The sequence below is a fragment of the Ambystoma mexicanum genome, chromosome 7q (assembly GCF_040938575.1).
Source record: "Ambystoma mexicanum isolate Mex_15411 chromosome 7q, UKY_AmexF1_1, whole genome shotgun sequence".
NCBI classification, from domain to species: Eukaryota; Metazoa; Chordata; class Amphibia; order Caudata; family Ambystomatidae; genus Ambystoma; species Ambystoma mexicanum.
Window position 1 is genome coordinate 386,623,708 of NC_090941.1, and position 16,799 is coordinate 386,640,506.

Below are 16,799 nucleotides of genomic sequence, written 5' to 3' on the forward strand. Positions count from 1 at the left end.
GTAATGAGTGCAATGGACAAAATGAACAAAATGGGCGAAATGAATAAAGAGAAGAGGATGGAAAGGTGAATAGAAGAGACTAATGAGTACTCAGACAGATGATACCGACTGTATGAGTGTATGGCAAACATGGAAAATACAGTATAAACGATTCAAATACATAAAACGAGTGTGGTGCATGAAACAGATAGAGAGCACGGATTGGATCCAGTGCGTTTGACGAGTGACATGGCCTGAAATCGATAATGCACGATGAATGAAAGAAGTGAATGCAGCGGATGAAATACTTAGAAAGAACAAAGCAAGTGGAAAAGATGAGTGCACTGAGCGGATGAATGCGTTGAGCAGACAAATGTGTTGATCAGATGAGTGTATAAAACGCATGAGTATGTAGTGCGGATGAGTGTTTTGAGCAGATGGGGTGTAGAACGGATGAGTGTGTAGAGCGGACGAGTGTATAGAGCGGACAAGTGCGTAAGTGCGGAGGAATGTGTAGAACACAGGAGTGCATAGAACAGATGAATGTATAGAGCGGACGATTGTATAGAGCAGATGAGTGTATAGAGCGGACGATTGTATAGAGCAGATGAGTGTACAGAGCGGATAAGTGTTTAGAGCGGAAGAGTATAGAGCGGATGAGTGCGTATGAGCGAACAACTTTGTAGAGCAGATGAGTGTGTGAAAAGAACGAGTGCATATAACAAATGAATGTCGGGAACGGATGAGTGCTTGGAGCGGATGGGTGCGCAGAACGGGTGAGTGTGCAGAGCGTGATAGGTGTGCAGAGCGTGATAGGTGTGCAGAGCGTGATCGGTGCGCAAAGCGGAAGAGTGCGCAGAGCGGATGAGTGCGCAGAGTGGAGGAGTGTGTAGAACAAAGGAGTGTGTAAGAACAGAGGAGTGTGTAGAGTGGATGAACAGACGAGTGTATGGAGCAGACGAGTGCGTAAGATCAAATGAGTGTGTGAGAGCAGAGGGATGCATGAGAGCGGGTGACTGCGTAGAGCGGGTGAGTGCGTAGAGTGGGTGAGTGCATAGAGCGTGTGAGTGCGCAGAGCAGGTGAATGCGTAGAGTGTGAGAGGGCATAAAGCGAACGATTGCCGTGAGCAGATGAGTGCATAGAGCAGATGAGTGCATAGGGCGGATGACTGCGTAGGGCGGATGAGTGCAAAGGGCGGATGAGTGCGTAGAGCAGATGAGTGCATAGAGCGGCTGAGTGCAAAAGGCGGATGAGTGCGTAGAGCGGGTAAGAGCAGATGAGTGCGTAGAGCAAGTAGAGCGGATGAGTGCGTAGAGCGGATGACTACATAGAGCAGTTGAGTGCCTGGAGCGATGGAACGTGTGAAGTATGTGGATGGAATGGGTGACGTATGTTAATAGAATGAGTGATGTATGTTGATGGAATGGGTGATGTATGTGCATGGAACGGGTGATGTATGCGGATGAAACAGATGACATATGTGGATGAAACAGTGAAATATGTGGATGGAATGGGTGAAATATGTGGATGAACGTATGATGTATGTGGAAGGTACTGGTGTAATACATGGATCAAGTGTGTAAAACAACTTAAAAATACACTGAACGGATCGGAGTACATGGAACGGATTGGAGTGCGTGGAATGGATTGGAGTGCGTGGAGCGGACTGGAGTGCGTGAAGCGGACTGGAGTGCGTGGAGTGGACTGGAGTGCGCAGAGTGCACTGGAGTACGTGGAGTAGACTGGAGTGTGTGGAGCAGACTGGAGTGTGTGGAACGGACCGAAGTGCATGGAGCGGACCAGAGTGCATGGAATGGACCAGGGTGCATGGAGCGGACTGTAGCGCACAGAATTGCGCGACTTACATGGAATGGTTGGAATGCATGGAATGTTTTAAGAACATATAACCCACCATATCACATCACCATGCTTACTCTCTTCTTTACACCACCATTCAACTAGAACACAGAGATACTATGACACCATTTGGTATAACTGTTCTCATACCAACATCTGCCTCATACTCCCCATCACTCTAACTAAACACTGCTGGTTACACACCCTCCAGCCAGGCCTTCTCCTCAGGCCTAACGCAGCCACAATCGGTCTGGATAAATCCTGCCAGAATGAACACATACTCTTGATCTCTCAACCACCACACCTACTGCTAAGAAGCAGCTATTACATGAATTCCACACCAGCTGCGCACATATCTGTGCTCACACGCGCCTTTGACTCTCTCTACTCTCTCAATTGACTTGAACTTCGGTTCCCAAGGGCGCTAAACCTACCAGCGCCTTCAGACCATACCGATGCACTATGTTTCATGCATTTGAATGTTGCTTCACCAACCTTACGGAACCTTATTACTATTGTTAAATGACAATTGCAGAAACGCCAATTCCAGATTGATACTGTTTTTATTGCTTCACTAACCTTACAGAGCCTTATTATTATTGTTAAACGAAAATTGCCGAAACGCCAATTCCGGATTGATACTGTTTACCTGTGATGTCACAGACGTGACGCCATATGTCCTCATGCTGCCTACGTCTCTTCCATGACGTACGCGGAAGTATTTTTACATTACGTGCATTCACTACAGGGATTACCTTGTTTACTGCTGCGCCGCTCGATTGACCAAGTAAGTATTTCGATAGAATGACTGCGTGTTATGCTATGGATTTAATTCAATTATGCACGGTACTTGAGAATTGAACTTTGATCCTGAAATGTTGCTCTTTCCATTGTGTCCCAGACTGCCATTACGGCACTTATTCGACTTTGACAGTCATCTGCTTGACATTATTGGCGTTTCTTGCTGTGTACTGGACACGACCATCCATTGGGTATGTGATTTTCAGTTCTGCACTTCCGCACTACACTGAGCTTTTCATTCCTCCACTTATTTTCTGTTATTATCTTCATTAAATTCAGGATTCTCCAGATTTTGTGACTACAATTGCTCCTGGTAAAACCACCATTTGTTATACTTGTCACTCGACCTCATTAGGGTTACTTATTTTGAGAACATTTGATCTATCTTCCAAAATGAATGTTTTGAGCTCACTTATTGCATGCAGTTTGTTCACAGCATCTTGCTGCTCCTTTTATTCTATTGTTTTGAGAGTGTCTTTTAGATACCTCCTCAGGTGACTGGGGTTTGAACCACATGTGGGCTGATTTCTGTGTTCTAGGTTAAATTGGGCACCTATATCATGATTATGATAATATAGCATGAACGTTGGAACTGATTAGATCCTTGATACTGATATGTTTTCATGTTTTTTATATGCCAATTACTACGTGTTTGCTTATTTTCACTTTGTTTTTTTTCTGATACTTCAACCGACTATGCATCACTTGTCCCCTCCCACTCAACCTGACATGTGGTATGCGATGGTTCATCAATTCTCTTGATTTATCTATTTTGTTTATCTTTTGGTTTGTACACATGAATGTGATACTGGAACTTTCAAGTTTTATTTTGATGCTTGATGTTTATTCTTAATATGATGGTTATTTTTGTTTTTGTTGTGATTACTACCTTGGCTGTAACTTCACTATGTGATTCTATATTTGAACTTAGAATTTGTTTAAATTACCCAGCATTGAAGGCGACCTGCGTGTCGAAACACGTGTTGGCTGTTCATTACCAAATTAAATTTACTAAGACATTTTCTTGCATTTATTAGCATTATTTTAATACCATCCCATCCCTCATTAGTTTATTTTATTATTACCAACAGGGTGGATTGGTTGGCGGGATCAGAGTGATTGCGGCTTGCACCCATCTTATTTTATAACCTGATTATACTCAATCCATTCAACTATAATTCAACCAGTGATAACCAGCGCGCGGATACCGAGTTTCGAATCCACTTGTTAATCCTTGCTAAATGTTATTCATTTAGCAAGGTCAAAGTGGATATATTGACACAGACCAAGAAGTCAGACCCCATAGATTATGGTAGAGCTCAGATAAGGATCCTCTGCATTTTCTCTTTGGTGACATTAATGAAACAGAAATGCTGGAACCACTGTCATTATGGCTAACATAAAAATACATATGATACCTCTGGGGATACCATTTATAGGTGATGTTCGACTATAGATGTAAACAATACCACCTGTCAGACATGGAGGGAGTTCAAGAAATGTTAAACGAGCTAGATTAAAATGGCAGAGAGAAGCAGATAATATAGTTGCTTGGGGAAGAAACGCCATCTCCCCAAGTATACTTCGGAGGAGTATACTTCTAGATTGGTTGATTTTGGAAAGTGTAGGAAAATAAGCACTCCCACATATCATGACCCCAGAGAGATGCTATCCCAGAAGTCAAATAAAATAACTTCTGTGGAGTGCACTTTCATTTGAAATGTTAAATTAGTAAACCAACATGACAAGTTCATAGCACAAAGAGTTGTTACAGGTTCTGATATAGCAAATGTTGCAAGTTGAAGATGTAATGTAATCAGGGGGATGTAGTCCATTGCGCTGAACAAAGTAATCCTGTTTGGACCATAGGGCCCAGATATTAAAGGGCATCTCCAATAGCATGTGTCTACCGAACTGAACTATTTGATAACATACATTTGTTTAGGTGGGATTTGGGTTTACATGGTCTGAGTTTTAGGGGGCAATATTGTCAAGTGTAATTGTCATAATTTTATTGTACTCGTCACAAGGGTTTCCAGGTCCAAATGATCTGCTAAGTGGTTCAGCGTGGGTAGGATGGCGGGAATCACTTTATCCTTAGTAATATTCTTTTTATTCCTTGTTGGACATGGCAGGGCCATGGTGGGGGTTGTAGCGAGTGGTCTGGAAGTGGAGAGTTCAAACGACAAAAGGAAATGGTCTGTTCACCATTGTGGGAGATGGATTTAATGTTAGCATTGCAGTTGTGATCTGCCCCAATCCAAGATTCTGCATTTAGGATGAGTGGGTTCGAGAATTTTTTGAGTAATGCCCAGTTCAGTAAGAATATTGGCAACAGAGGTGGCGTATTTATCTGAGGGGTCATTATATCCCAAATGAAAGTCTCCTAGCACCAGTAATTGAGAAGATGTCTTGAGTTTATTGGATAGTAATCGGTGGATGTCCTCCTCAAATGTACCTATATGTCTGGGTGTTCTATAGATGAGGTGGATTGTTAGTGTCCGGGAGTGAAGTAAAGGGAGTTTGAGAGTGAGTGCTTCACATGATTCAGGCATTAGGGTAGGTATCGTTCTCATGCCTAGACTGGACTCGACGATGATGGCAATGCCGCCACCTTGCATGTTGGTTCTGTCCTGTCTCAGTATGGTGTACCCATCTGGGATTGCTAAAATAGTACGGGTACAGCTGCGTCGTGCAGCCAGGATTCTGTAATGGAAAGAAAGTCCAAGTCATCAGCTGATATTAAGTCACAGATGTCTGTGGCATGTGCGGTAAGAGACCTGGCATTTATTAGGCCACCTTTTAGCGGGGAGGCTGTTTCTGTGGCTTCAGTAGGTTTGGTTTTAGTGGGCGTGTTTGTCGGTCTCAGACTACTAAGGTTGGTACTGTTGACCTTATGGAAATTAGTTATTTTATTAACAGGGATAGAGTTCTAGTTAGGGGATCATGGAGTCTTGTGATTCTCGCTGTGAGTCTGGAATTTCTTAGCGGCAGACTACATGGAGTACTTTGATACCAAATTGAGGGACTTTAGTCAGTGTGCTCCATAGTGGTGGGGGTGACAGAGAGAGCACTGGTAGAGGTGTGTGGGGTGCTCTTGTAGGATGTAGGTAGGCTGTTGTGGATTGTCAGAAGGGTAATGAGCAGTAGATATATATATATGGTTTAAGAGGCTGCTATCTAGCATACTCATGATGATGTAGCTTAAGATGAGACTAGGAAGTGCTTTCTATGTGAAGTTGTATGGACTAACCTAAGTGTATAGTTTGGAGTGCAAAGGCTTACAAGTGCTACTAGATGTAGTTAGTGCAGGGATCCATGATTGAATTTGCTAGGTCCCCTAAGTTCAGGTAATGCCTAGTTCAAGATAGGCACGATGGTCTACAATGGGCTGAGGTCAATATATACACAATAGGCTGAGTTTGTGATAGGCATTAGGACAAACTTAGCAAAGGCACAGTGGGCTAATTCAACATGGGCACAATAGGTTGAGTTCAACATGGGTGTGAGGGCTAGATTCACCAGAGGCACAATTGGCTAATTCAAAATGGGCACAAGGATTAAATTCAGCCATGGATTAAATTCTGCGGAAGCACAAAAGTTGGATTCATCAAGGGCATAATGGGCAAGGTTGAACTTGGGCACATTAGGCTGAGTTAACATAGACGCCAAGGGCTGATTCAGACTAGGCACATTATGGTAAATAGAAGCAATGTAAACAACTTAAACAATGTAGGCACATGGATACTTAAATAAAGGGGTACGGTTGCAGTGAGGTGAGCATTCACAGGCATCAACTTAAATACAGCAGTATTCGTGGCACAGATGGCCTAACCATTATTGTGGCTAAAAAATACTAAGTCAGGATTGGAAAGCTGGGTGTATTGCTCCTCATCAGGTGGGCAGAATCTAGGTAGTAGCAATATTGGACACCTGTGTCATCTGGAATGACCATGAAAGGTGGGGTGAGTTTTATTTTGAGTAAGTCATTTCAAATGGAGTCTGTGCACATAAATAAATGGTTGAAGGGCACACTACTCCTGATAATGCCACTTCAAACCAAATTAACTTTGCACTGGAATCACACTATCTACCTAACCAGGGACAACTATCCTTCCTGTGGATTGCTTTGCAGAGAATAAAGAGTTGGGCAGATGGTAAGAATATATCAGTAGGGGATTTTAATTTGATAGTTGACCCTGAAATGTATAGATTGTCCATGTTCAGTAGAGAACAGAGAGCATCAGGAGAGGGGTGACATTTGAGGCAGTGCCTAGGTCATACTTTTGTATGTGATGTGTGGAGGGCAATGCATCTGATAGAGGGTTAATCTTCATCTCAGCCCCCCTCCCACAATACTGTTACTATAATGTATTACATATTGTTTGAATTAGGGAATGAGTACCTAGTAAATAATAGTGAGATGTAGGTGAGGTGGTGCTCTGATCCTGACATGATTACAATGGTTGTAGAAGGACAGGACCTAAAACATGGAAGGGGGGTGGTGGACATTCTGTTAGGTGACGCTATGTGATACATCTTTTAGGAGATAGCTTTAAAAAAAATAATGATGGTGGAGTAGTCTCTCAATGTGTAGTGTGGGAGGCAGAAACACCTTTTATGTGTGGGATATTTATGAAGGAAGACTTAAGCAGAAAGAGAGAAAACTATTGGGGAAGAAACTGAAAGCACAAATTAGAGCCATAGAGTAACACCTGTGGGCCGAACGTGGTGAGAGTTAGGACTTAAGACAAAATGAAAACAGTCTGGTAGTCCTCTGTTGGATGCAGTATTTAAACAGCTCCGATATTTTTTACTTAAGGCTTTAGTGGGGAGGTGGCAAGGCTGGGGCAATGTTTGCTAATACGCTGACAGCTCAAAGATTATAATAAAGAGTGGTGAAATATAAAGATGATTGAGGCAAAGAGTGTGTGCAATCCGTAGCGAGCAGCAGAAAGTTTAATATGTGTTTATTTATTTTGGCATTTGTCTAGTGCACCAAGCCCATAGGCATCTAGGCGCTTTTAGCTGAAGCAGGTTGTTTACCATAATGCTTATCCCATATTGTTTGCAGACATTGCTTACATAGGTAGAAGACATTCATCACAGTGAAGACAATGGAATGGTAAATTCCTGGATTACAGTACATTTAGTCAGACAGATTTGAGTTAAGACACTTCTAGGTGTCTTGGGAGAACAGCCAGGTTTTAAGGATTTTATGGAATGAACAGAGTGAAGGGTCTGATCTTAAGGCCAGAGGCATAGAGTTCCAGTGTTTGGAAGAGATCACTGAGAAACTACAGCCTCTGGCTTTTTGCCTTATGACTCTTGGGGTGATAAGGTAGCCAGAGTAGGCTGATTGGGTCGGTCTGTTGGACTGTATTCTACAGATTTGTGTAGCTAGATTGATTGGGGCATTATTGGAAAGGCATTTGTGAGTTTGTGATAGGATTTTGAATATGATGCGATCCCACACTGGCAGCCAATGGATGTTATATCTGGCAGTGGAGATATGCTATTTTTTGGGTATGTTGAGGGTGGCTCTGACTGCATTATTCTGAACTATTTGCAGTTTGTTGATGTTTTGAAGGTTAGTGCCTGTGAATAGAGAGTTGCAGTAATCAATTCTAGATTGGATGAGGGCTCTAGCTAGGGTGATGTAGTTGTCGGTAGATAGGAAGGGTCTACTGCCAATGGTCAGTTTGGAGGTGTAAGCCGTTGCTGAGTATCACATTTTATTATAGGCAGCTATATAGTAAGTAAAGAAAAGTGTTGGAAGAAGAGGTGAGGGCTTTCTAAAGTAGGATATCTCTATTAATCCTTAAATTAGAAGAGGCAGGTTTTCTAGATGAGCCTATATCATTGAGAGATGTAAAAAAATACAATATGGCTGCTAAACTCAGGGACGGCCCAAGGAGAAGATGGCTCACAGCTTTATATCTTAGGTCATTCTCAGAAGTCCACTTTCTTTTCTTGATGATGCAGAGGGTGGATTCTGCACTTTTTCTGCATGCCCTGAAGAGAAGAAACAGAATATTTGTGTAGTGTATCCTTCTGACTAATCAATTTCACTGCTGAATGTCGAATAAATACCCACAAAATACACACAATAGTGTTGTCCTACAAACTGAATTTGATACTGCCAAACTGAATAACCATACAAACCAGGTGGTTCTCAGATTCCTTATGGTTGCAACTACAGTGGATATTCTTGGACCGCAGATATTGGGATGTGTTGTGAAGAGCTCTTACCATATATGATATGCTTAGTTTTACCCACATGCCCACAAATTGTTTAGCATTAACCAATAGATGCTACACTCAATGTCTGAAGGGCAGGTTAGAGGTAGAAGGGTTTGAGAAAAGGTGTAGGAATAGACAGTTCTGAAGAGTTATGGGATTTATTGTGCAGAAACACTGCACAAATGCCATTGTCAGAGCAATTTAACATGCAAGCTCTTAAGATGCTTCACAGACGTAAATACTTTCTGCAGAAATTGTTTATGTTGGACTGAGTGTGGGGAGGTAGGGACTTAATGGCACATCTTTTGTTCCTGTTAATATGCTGAGGCACATTTGATGGAAATACTTTCCTGGATCAGCGAAGTGGATGTGGTTCCATGGCAATTGACCACTCTTTTTCATTTCATTTTTTTTTTCAATTAAACTGTTTGTGGATAAAAAAATAAAACATAAACACTACACAATATAAAACAATATACACACATATCAAGCTACTCACATCAAATAATACATTACACTTTAATTCATAACAATTAATTATTCTCATTTATAATACCTAAAGGACATATATATATATATATATTACATGGTCACAGTAGTGGCCATGTAGTTATGGTTAAGTTGCTGTTTCCATAGGAAGAACACTTTTTGGGTGGCTTATAACTTCGCTCTCCCTGGACGGATCCTCACCAAACTTTGCAAAAAAAGTAGTTGGGTCACTCTGAATTTTCTTGCAAAGTTTGGTGAGGATTCGTCCAGGGGGGGGAAAGTTATAGGGGGGTCCCAAAACTTTTTTTTTACCCATAGACTGAATGGGAAAATACTTTGCGCACGGCTACAGCCCGAACCGCTGGACGGATTTACACCAAATTTGCGGCAGGAGCGGCGGCCTGGTCCCAAAAGCGTGCTTTTGTAAATCTGGTGTAAATCTGTCCAGTAGTTTTTTAAAAAATGACCAAAATGTAAGGCAAAAAAATGAGTGATATCTGTGTTTGCTTCGCGGACAGACTTCCCTGTTCGCTCCGCGGACAGCACCCCGATTGGCCCATGGGCTTGCGTCATGTCCGCGGACATGCGACGTGTTCGCTGATTGGATGGCGAGGGGCGTGGAGTGCGTCAGATTTTCTGTGGCGCCCGCCATCTTGTATTCGCAGTCGACCGCGTACAGCGCAGTGAAACGTGGATAAAAAATTGTATTTAGTGCCGTGTGTTGGTGTGTAAGAGTGTTTGGGGAGGGTTGGGGAGTACGAGATAGGTTCAATGCTTTGTTTTTTTATGTGCTAGACCTTTTTGTTGCGTTCGATTTGTCCGCGGAGAACACGGCTGTTCTGACATTTTGTAAATAAACTAAATGGTGGGGTGTTTAACGGAGTATGTGTCATTTTTGTTCGCAAGGAAGGTAAAAATGAGCTATGAACACTCGCGGTGTACTTAATTGTTCGTAAATACACAAACTGGGGGTGTCCTCAGGACGCTGTCCGTATTGTAATCTGTCTAGTTGAATGTGTTCTAAGAACACTCGCAGTGTCCCGAAATGGTTGCAATTACACAAAATGGGGGTGTTCTGAGAACGTTGTTTGTATTGTTCGTTGTCAGGGTGAAAGTGTTTTAAGAGCACTCCTTTTGTTCGCTAATAGTACAATTTCCTAGGGGCGTCAACCGACTTTTTGTCCACTAAAGAAACGATAAATCCGGCTGGTGTGCGTCGACATTATGTGATAATCCTATGACTGGCGCTATTGACCTGGCTGTCTTGCTTTTGCGACACTAAATCATATCTCCCGCCCCTAAGCCTGATATTATCAAAGCATTCATATTCCCCGCCTTTCTCCATGACGTTACAGGGTGCGTAATGAAACGCGCCCAGTCGTCTCCAGTACTACGCGACTTTACACAGAACCCGGAAGACAACACACATTATGTCACAACACAGCGCACCACAATTCAGAATATGAAACTGTGATTTAAAAGCAAAGAGCAAGATTGTAAATGTTGTAAAGTACATTTATTTGACATCAAATGTTTAGAGAATATTCAGCAATTTGCATTTGTCTTTGTTGTCGATCCGCAAAAGTTCATGTTGAGACACGCGATGTTCCTTTGCGGTACAGAGAGTGTTAGATCAGGTTAAACTCAGTGCGCCAAAATTCGGAAAATGTAACTGTGGTTTAAAAGTAAACAGCAGGATTGTACATTTGGTAAAGTACATTTATTTCACATGAAATGTTTAGTGAATATTCAGCGATTTGCTATTGTCTCTGCTGTCGATCAGCAAAAGTTTATTTGGAGCCACGCGTTGTTCCTTTGCGGTAGATAGGCTGTTGGTTTATGATAAAAGCAGTAAATGGTCTCTCTGATAATCGGAAGGTTGCTCCAACAACGAGCCATTAGACCACCGTATTGGTTGGTATGTTGTTTGTAGCCGCTAGTACTGCGTAAGGGCATATTGATCCTTGGCGATTGTCCCATAAAATGGTGAGGGTCATGAAGTTGCATATTTGGACTTGCACCTGGCAGTTGAAGACCCCATCCGCTGGAGTCTGTAAATCGTGACATAGACAAAACGGGGCCACGTACCTGTTTTAAAAAACATAAATTAGTCTCACCAGCCGATCTTCATTAAAAATCATCATTTTATTTATTAGGGCGTGAAACTATTTGCTATCGAAGATAGTGCAACAGAGTATGTTAATAATAAAATAATAATATTTTCCCATTCATATAGCGCTAAGAACTGTGAGGTATGTAAGCGGTGCTTATTATTAACCACAGTGTGTGGTGCTCATTTATCGACCACGGAAAGATGAAAGGCTGAGTTTTGCCTTGCCGGGATTCGAACTTGCGTTAGCAAGCTGTGCACGGATGTCAAAGCGAGCGCTGTACTCGCTGTGCCACTTGACAGGCTAAAGTGAAGTGGCGCAGCGATTCGAGCGCTTGACCGCCTATAGACCGGTTAAATTATTTATATTAACCCACTCTGTGTCGTCTGCCTTTTTCAGAGCCCTCTAAACGACAGGGGATCAATTCGGCGGTGATAGTGCGCGGTAGAAAACATTATGCCACTTTCAACGAACAAGTTCAACTTCAGCATTCTTTAATGCTACGCTATTGTAATTATATTTGGTATAAAGTAATCTAAAGGGTTACTTACAGTACAATTGCAATTTCCATTGTCTACGAGTGGTGCAGTCCCAAAATACGACTCCGCGTGTGCCAACGATCTTTCGCATAGTGATATAATATGTAAAAGTGGTTTCGTTTCAGAAATTTCATCTTTATCTTCTCTTACGTTTTAGCAACAGTCCTTCAAGAGAAGTCTTTCATCACAATCTCTGTCTGTCAAGGTCAAAAAACAATACAACCTTATAGTCTGCTTCGTGAGCCTCTCCGGGGCCCGAGAAAAAAATGGAAGCAGCTGACCTTCACTGTGAACGAGCATAAATTCTTACTTTGCAACATTCTGTGTAAAGCCATCTGTAGAAGTTGGTTTTTGCACGCCTTGTTTGTATATTGTTTGCGTGATATTAAAAAAAGTTTGTTTAAAGGACGTTATGGTTCTAAGTACAGCCGAAAGACCCCTGAAAATAGCAAGTTATGGTAAGCTATGAAAAATAACTCGCGCCAACACCATCCACTGCTAAGACTAACACCCAGGACACCAAAGATGACATCACAAATGTCATTGATGAAATCACTGATGACATCACATGTGTATGTACTTTTCATGGAATTTGTGTACTAGGGATTTTTATTATAATGTTACGAAAAAAGTGTCAAGGATATTGCAATAAATACCATGCCGTTATTAGTGCTTTGAACGATGCATTGATATAAATAGCATTGTATTATGGGATTCTATGTAGTATACTGAGCTACTAATGGAGAAAGATAGCATTGTGTGCAGAGTACAAGATAAAAGTATAATATTTGTAATGTTAATATGTAGAATAATGAAATGATAATTGTCCTGAAATGTTCGAAAATTCACAAAATGGGGGTGTTCTGAGGACGTTATTCGTATTGTGTGATTGCTTAGCTGTATGCAATGAGGGAATGGTACAGAGAGTAAAGTGGACGCCGTCCGTGGACACCGCGGCTGTTCGTGGACAGGGCGTGGTAAATCCGGGTTTTTCCAGGAAATCCAACATGGAAAGAAGACTGTACGGATCAGCCAATCAGATGTCGAGGTTGTGGATTTGTGTTGAAAGAGACTGTGTGTGGTGAAGATGGCAGAAGTGGAAGAAAGTCAGGGTGTTGGTGCTCGGAGATATGTTTGTGCATGGTTTACAGCAGTACGCTGAATGCAGGCATGTTGCAAAGAACTTTGATGTGAAAGGAGTGGAGGTGGTGTGGAGCACTGTGCCTGATTGCAATGTACAGGGAATTGTACAAGTTTGTGCGGATATGGCCACGATGAACAGTCCGCATGTGGTAGTTTTGCACTATGCTGCTTTCCATTTGGGCAACGTCAGTGCCCCTACTTTGTTGGCTGATTTGGAACGCTTTGTTCAAGCCATAGTGAAGATCCTTCCAAATGCGAAAGTAATTTTTTCTGGATTACTACCTAGGGCAATATGGGACAATAGTTCAGTTTTTTGTCCTCAGCAAAACATTGCTAGGTGTGTCATCAACCGAGGCATGTGTGCCTTCATGCTTAGAGCTGGTATGTTCTTCTGTAACAATGAGAATATTGATGCCAGTAATGCTGTTAATTTTAAAGAAGATGACATTTGTTTATCTTTTACCGGAAATGCCTTTTATTTTGGAATGTAAGGGTTGCTTTGGAGAAGGTTATGTGAAGATTTTAGGAGTAAAGTAAGAAAAAAAAACAAGAAAAAAAATATAAAATAACAGGTGTCTGTCAAGCATCTGTAAAAAAAAAAAAACGGCTCTTTTCAGAGCCAACTTCAAAGGGGAAATGGGGCACACTATTTAAATTTACATTCACCACGCTCAGATTTTGGATGTGTCCGCGGACATGGGGTAGTCCGCGGACATGAAAATCACTACGAGGGGGTTAGTATGTTCTATGTTACATGTCAGGGATATTATGGTTAAGTTGTGCTACTAAAAACCTATGAAAATCAGTGAAAAAACTTTGTTAAAGGGACGTTATGGTTCCAAGTAAAACCGAAAAACCCTTGAAATTCGCCAGTTATGGTACCATAAGCAACCATAACTCGCGCCACCGTGCACTGCTAACACTAACACCCAGGACATCAAAGATGACATCACAAATGTCATTGATGACATAACTGATGACATCACATGGCTGGCTCTCCCTTTTTATCCTTTACTGACATATCGAAGCCACATAGTTTTCTACAGTAACAGTCAGGAAGTAAAAATTGAAAAGCTACTATATTTGTAGACTTGGGGTCCTGTCACATCATATGAAACATGTACATAGCGGAAGATACAGGCTTGAAAGAGAGCAATCCTTTCTGTGCATGAAGATAATCATTATGGTTATCAGCACTTTGTCATAGTTTTATTTTTATTACTCTACCTTCCCTCTATATGCTCATATTTGTATACATTTTACTCACTCTCCATAGAGTGAATGGGAAAAGATTTTTGCTCGGGTCTACAGCCCAAACCGCTGGACGGATTTCCACCAAATTTGGACCAGGAGCAGCGGCTTGGTTCCGAAAGCGTGCTTTTGCAAATTTGGTGAAAACTCGTCCAGTAGTTTTTTTTTAAAATGACCAAAAAGTAGGTAAAAAAAAATTAGTGATATCTGTGTTCGGTTTGCGGATACACTTCCCTGTTTGCTCTGTGGAAAGTGTCCTGATTGGCCAATCGTCTTGCGTGATGTTTGCGGACATGCAAAGTGTTTGCTGATTGGACGGCGTGGAGCGTGAAGCGCGTCAGATTTTTCGGTAGCGCCCGCCATATTGGATTTGCGGACGTCCCCGGACAGCACGGTGAAACTTTGTTCAAAATGTGTATTTTGTAGAGTTTGTTGGTGTGTAGGAGTGTTTGGGGAGGGTGGGAGTGTGTGAGATAGGATGAAAGTTGTGTTTTTTATGTGTTAGACGTTCTTTTTGTGTTCAATTTGTTTGCGGACATCACGGGTGTTCTGATATTTTCTAAATAAACTGACTAGGGGGTGTTCTAAGGAGTCAATATGTGTCCGTTTTGTTTGCAAGCAAAGTGAAACTGTTCTAAGAACACTTGCGGTGTCCGGGGAGTGTTCGTAGGTGGTGTCCTGAGGACGCTGTCCGTATTGTTCTCTGTCAAGTTGAATGTGTTCTAAGAACACGCGCGGTGTCCTGAAATGTTCGCAAATAAACAAAATGGGGGTGTTCTGAAGACGCTTCTAAGAACACTTGCGGTGTCCGGGGAGTGTTCGTAGGGGATGTCCTGAGGATGCTGTCCGTATTGTTCTCTGTCAAGTTGATTCTGTCCTAAGAACACTCGCGGTGTCCTGAAATGTTCGCAAATAAACAAAATGGTGGTGTTCTGAAGACACTTCTAAGAACACTCCCGGTGCCCAGGGAGTGTTTGTAGGGGGTGTCCTGAGGACGCTGTCCGTATTGTTCTTTGTCAAGTTGAATGTGTCCTAAGAACACTCGCGGTGTCCTGAAATGTTCGCAAATAAACAAGATGGGGGTGTCCTGAAGACGTTTTTGAGAACACTCTCGGTGTCCTGGAATGTTCGTAGGGGTGTCCTGAGGACGCTGTCCGTATTGTTCTCTGTCAAGTTGAATGTGTCCTAAGAACACTCGCGGTGTCCTGAAATGTTCGCAAATAAATAAGATGGGGGTGTTCTGAAGACGTTTTTGAAAACACTCCCGGTGTCCTGGAATGTGCGTAGGGGGTGTACATAGGACGCTGTCCGTATTGTTCGTTGTTAAGTTGAAAGTGTTCTAAGAACTATCGCGTTGTTCTGAAATGTTCGTAGGGGGTGTCTTGAAAACGGTGTCCGTATTGTTTGCTGGCAAGTTCAAAGTGTTCTAAGAACACTCACATTGTTCGCAGACATTAAAAGTTTCCCATAGATCATAGTTGAAATGTTTGACTCTATGGATGTGATATGCTGCGGTGGTTGTTGCCAGGGCATAGAGTCTTGGGTGCATGGCCATTTGGCCATGCACCCAAGACTTTATGCGCTGGCAACAACCACCGCAGCATATCACATTCATATTTGTTTATAACTTTGTGTGAAAAACAAATGTATAAGGAACAAAGGTATTAGATACTATGGATGTGATGTGCTGCTATGGTTGTCCTTATTATTGTATACTTACTGTTTGGTCTAGTAATGGGAGTCCATGTTTTTCTTCTTCATTTCTGTGGTAAAAGAAAATAGCATGTTAGTATTAGTATTTTGTAATGACTTATTACATTGTATAAGCAATATACTTTTATTTTTTTTCGACCCTCATATTTAGTAGAGTACAAATCAGAGTACTGTGCAATTTGCTCAGTTTCTGTATTTGTTGCTAAAATCATTGGGTCTGTGGGAGAAAAAAAAATCCATTTTGGATTTAAAAAAAACCCTTTTTCTGTTATGCTACAGTTTATTTGTTTGTTTGTTTTCAGTGTTCACTTGTTGTTTCTGTCTAATGCTTTATACTTTGCTGTGTTGTATTTTTTTTTGGAACAGTAACAGATTCTTCATTTGTTTTGATATTATAAAATTTTGGAGCAGTTAGATACCAATTGGCTTATTCTAACTGTCTATTTTTTTAATATATTTTAGTGGTTTTCATGTACCTATTTGGATATTGTTAAATTTTGGGACAGTTAGATACCAATTGGCGTATTCTAACTGTGTATTTTTTGGCCTAATTTAGTGGTATTCATTTATCTGATTAGTTGTTGTAGAATCTTTGAGCTGTTAGATAGCTTTTGGAGTATTCTAACAGTTTATATTATTTTAACACACATTTATAATTTTGGGACAGTTAGA